Genomic DNA, 5,105 nt, shown 5'->3' with positions numbered 1-5,105 from the left:
TGAAGGACTTTGTATAGTTCTAGTAAGCACTGCTTTCACCCCAACACTCCTTTCTAAGAGATTCCACCCCTGTCCTCACACCCCTAACTCAGCTCACTGGACCAGGGACAGAAACTGACCCAAGCTGAGCTAATGACGGGATTCTCCTTGTTCAGACTTCAGAGTCAAAAAACTAAGAAACAGGTTTTTGAGGCAACTGCATTTCATTCAGGCTTCAAATATTTGTCAAGCATCTGGAATAAATGATCATTGGGGATATAATGAACAAGATACTTCTCTCCTTGAAGGCATTTACAGTTCAGAGGGAAAAAACGTGCCACTGCAATCCAGTGAGTTACACGCCATGACTGGGGATTACACAGGAGTGCCTGGGAGAGGTACCTTAGGCAGTACTGAAAAGGCAGAGAAAGCTTCCCGGCAGAGGTGATGTCTCAGCCAAAAGAAGGCGTCATAGATCCAGAAGAGAGCTGGCATGAGGGGAAAGGGTATTTATTCTAAGCAGAGGGAACAGAAAATGCCCACTTAGTACATTCAGTCTGGTGTGCAACGACAGGGGAGATTTTCCTGAGGGGGGAAAGCGGTCTCCATCATGAAGGCCCTTGTTCACCTGTGCAAAGTCTGGACTCTATGCTGAGGGCCGTGAGTGTCTGAACAAGGGTTTTTAGCAGAGGAGTGTCACATTCAGATGTGTGCTCTAGAAAAGTCCCTGTGGCCTCAGTCAGAGGGAGCATGCTGGAAGGAGATATCCCAGTTAGGACGTTGCGAAAGAAATCCAGACACAAAATGATGTTGGCAAGAATAAACCGGGGACAGTGGGAAGAGACAGAGTGGACGGCTAAAGTGTGTTTAGGGTGATGATAGATGGGCAGAGAGGAATTAAGGACAATGTCCAGGCTTGCAACTTGGGCTCGAAGGAGACTGTGAGGTCATGAGACAGGAGACACGTGAGGGACCTCAGTGGAAAGGTCACGGCTGGAGCCGTAAATGGGAGTGTTGTCTCTGAAGAATTATTGAAGCCTTTGGATTGGCTTTACCCAGTGAGTTTGTGAAGAAGAACGAAAGAGCCTAGGGGTGGAATCCCATGTACCTCCAACATTTAAGAAAGTGAATGAGGAAGAAGAGCCTATAGACGAGTTGGAGAAGATATATTCTGAGAGCCAGTTGGAAACCCAAGGAAGAGTGATACTGGGGAAACCAATGGGTAGACCCTCTCCAGAAGGGTGTGATGAATGTCAGCATTCTAACGAAAACAAGGACAGGCTTCCTAGTAACTAAATGCTTAGTGATCTCTAACAGACACGCTTCTCTTGATTACATAGATGTCATTCTTAACAATCAAGGGCAGTATTCATCTCTTTGTCCCTAAGAAGATTCCCGATAGTCCCCTTACCTTCACTCTCTGCAGATTCTCTAAGAGCAGAGAATGCTCTTGGAGAGCATTCATGAGGGTTTTCTGAATTTGGTTTTCAAATGTTATTACATGTCGGTTCATGAAGTACACTTGAATGTCAGAGTTGAGAGTGTGGAAAAAAGGAGACATAAGGAAATTTTATTTAAAAAATGTTTTTCAACTTTCAGCAAAGCATCTAACAGCCCACTAAGTTTAGCATTTCATGTGTGTTTATGACCTGTCAAAAACTGCCAGAACTTGACTTGGGATCAAGAAGAAAAAGATGTTGCCTGTTTGTCATCTCTCAGAGCGTCCAACTTCTGAAGGCCACTCTGCAACCAAAAAAGAACTTTCCTTCATCAGGGGACATTTGTTGAAAGAGAGGAACGTTAGTGATAGGATCCAGGCCGTGTTATGTTCATTAAACAATTAGATGCTGATGCCAGTCAGTAATCGCTTTTTTCCATTTCATTTTCAATAATGTCAGTGTTCCTAAGAGACTTGCATGGGATTGGATCTGGTATTTTAATCAGAATTTTAGTGTATTTTCAGTATTGGTAACATCTCCCTCCCTCCCACTTACACTGAGCAATAGACTCTCCTGGGCCTGGTTTGTGCTCCTTCTTCTGAATGTTTAGTCAATTGAATATACACAGTGGATGTATTCTGGGGGAAAAATGCTAGGCTTCCCAGCAGAGTATTTTAAAGATTAGGTGTTATTTAAAAACAAAGCCATACCATTCATCACAATTATAAGGCAGGAAATACAGCACTCTGCAGTGTTTGATAAGAGCTTTCCTTTAAGGACTCTTGTTTTCCTGGCCTCACAAGCACTCCACTTCTCTGAAGGTGATTTTGTGACATCCCTCTGAAGTTTCATGTTCTGGAAAAACTCAATCCTGTTTACTGAGTGCTTTCCACTTAAAACTGTTTCACCGAATGATTGGTGGAATGGGAAAGAACGCACAATCGGAAAGCAAGGCTACCTATCCTCAGGTCCGCGACGGAAGCTCTGAATCTCACCAAAGGCCTGGGCCTGACCATGAGCATTGTCTTTTTCTCTCCTGGGTTCACACAAGAGGTGTAAACACAGGTGAGAGGGCTCCAATCTCAGCCCACTGACTCTAGGTTTAAGAATAACTTGCTTCACTTTCTCTAACAGCTAAATTCCCAACGCCAAGCTCTTACTTCTCCCAGCTAGCAGAAAAAAAAAAAAAAAAAAACAAAGAAAAAAAAAAACCAAACAAACAGAAAATGCACAACCCCAGTCTTTCCTGTGGAGCCCTCCCTACAGCTACTTGTGCCAGTCTTTCTGTTAGGCGGCGCCAAGGCCTCTAGGGTGGGGCCCACCTGCCCTCCCCTATACAGTCCACCTCTGAGCCAGCCCCCTGCCCCTGCCCACCTGCACTGGTCCTCAGGCCAAGCCCCTCTGTGCCTCTGGCTGCATGTGACTCCCTCCCCGCCTAACTCTGCCCCCAAGCACCTCTGTACCCAGCTGACGGCACTTGCCCAGGAAGCAGGGCTTACCCATCCTTCTCCCTGTCACCTCCCTCCTCACCTCCTCCTAGGCGAACAGAATATCATCCTAGTCTGGGGAAATCGCTTCTTCTTTCCCTGTTCAGTACAATCTGCCTCCCACTCCCACCCCTTTTCTCTTTCAATTGAGTCTTCTTCTGCCAAGGGCTTTGGCTTTTGTTCCCAAAGCTTGGAAGCAATGTCTTTTCTTTATGCCCTGCCACAAACCTCCTGTGAAGCAGGAACACAGAGTCAGCTGTTATCTGCTTGAACAGGAAGGAAGGGAAGGAGGGAAAACAGGACTACCATCTTGGTAGATAGATGGCTCAGCATCGTATCCCACCTGAACACACATCTCCCCTGACCACTGCTCCAGACACCTGGACGCCCAGTGTTTGTAAGAGGGTACCACTGGTGGCTCAGATGGTAAAGCATCTGCCTGCAATGCAGGAGACCCGGGTTCAATCCCTGGGTCGGGAAGATCCCCTGGAGAAGGAAATGGCAACCCACTCCAGTATTCTTGCCTGGAGAATCCCATGGACAGAGGAGGCTGGTGGGCTGCAGTCCACGGGGTCGCAGACAGTCCAAGATTGAGCGACTAACTTTCACTTTCACTGCAGCCCTGCTGGCCACATTTCCTGACATCCAACGGCCCAGGAGACTAGGGGACTCGTATACAGACATGTGCGCTGAATAGCAGGGAAGAATAGCCTGGCAGAAACTCTTCCCTTTGGCACAGGAGGGAGCGCTGGCCCAGGCCACTGAGCACAGCACCCGCAGCATGAACCACTCGGATCCAGCCCTGGAGGCCACCATGCCTTGAAGGGGAGGACCATGTGGAGAGACAGAAAGAACTGTAACCCAGGTAAGGATCCAGATAAGGCTGAGACTGGTCTGCATCTTCCTGCCCCTGCCACATAGATGCCAAGTGAAACACAGACAGGTGAGACACAGAAGGCAGAGTCCTTTCGCTGCCGACCAGAGGCCGGGAGGTAAGCAGAGACACCAAGGAGGCCAGGAGCAGCTGGAGGAGGAGGGTAGACGGCGCAAGATGTCCTAGAGGTCCCGGGTGGTTCCGCACCACTGGGCACTTGGCAGGTGGTTGGAAGTCACAGAGTGACCACCATGCAGCTGATCAGAAGGCTGCAGAGAGAAAGAAGAGTAATGCAGGCAGCGGCCTCAGTTCTGGGGCCAAAACTCCCTGTGCCATAACTCGCATGTCCTCAGAGACACAGGAGAGATTACGAGGAGTTCTGTCACTGTGCAGGTGGGAACAGGCCTGGGAGGCGCTGCTGCTTTAGCAGAACTAAGGACAAGCTGTTAAGGAACCTTAACGAGGATCTGTAAGCTGAAAGGAGTCAGGAGTTACCCAAAGCCACCACCCCCATGTCTATATATCAGGATTTTAATCTGAGCACCAGAGTGGAATGGCATGAACCTTTCTTCCGGGAGGGACCTGAGTTTAAATTCCAGGCTTGTTTCTTAGCTATCAAGTTCTTTGGCATATTGCAGGATCTCTTTCCCTCAGCTGTAAGTGGGCACAATAGTCTTATAAGGTACACCTAGCATATTATCTGCTGTATAATGAGGACCAAATAAATGAGAGTTGCTACTGTTGTTGTTATTATTACTATCACTGTTTTCATCTGATCCCTTGATGTCACTCGTGAAAACCCAGAGCAAGCACCTACAAGGTTTTAGAGTGTCTTTGGATTTTTGCATTTAGGTCAGGTAAGAGACCAGAGCATGTAATCAAATGTCCAATGGGTGACATCTGAGAGACCTTAGACTCACTCTATTCACTCATTAAGATCACACACTTGGATTGCCATAATTCTCTGGGGGTTTGGGGACTGAGTCTGCAAAAAAAAGATGGCATTTGCTGAACCTAAGCTGTGAACAGCTGTGCTGGGCTAGAAATAGCTTCCCAAGCAATGGCTTTCTTTGCCAAGTCAAAGGCACCGCTTACAGTGGACTTGGAACCACAGAACCTCTAACAGGAGAGGCCCCTTTCTCAGGGTGACACCCAGCAATCTTGCACCTTGAGGACAAGGCAATGACCAATTTCTAGAGCACATTCTTTGGCCTGATTTGGGACAAAGACACAAGAAAAGACTCAGAGGCAAGAGAAGCCTCAGTGATTTATTATAGGGAAGTAGGTTCATTAAATCAAAACCCCAGCAGGAACTGTGAGTTAGAG

This window comes from Ovis aries, chromosome 7 (assembly GCF_016772045.2).
Source record: "Ovis aries strain OAR_USU_Benz2616 breed Rambouillet chromosome 7, ARS-UI_Ramb_v3.0, whole genome shotgun sequence".
Classification (NCBI taxonomy): domain Eukaryota; kingdom Metazoa; phylum Chordata; class Mammalia; order Artiodactyla; family Bovidae; genus Ovis; species Ovis aries.
This window is presented reverse-complemented; position numbering follows the sequence as displayed.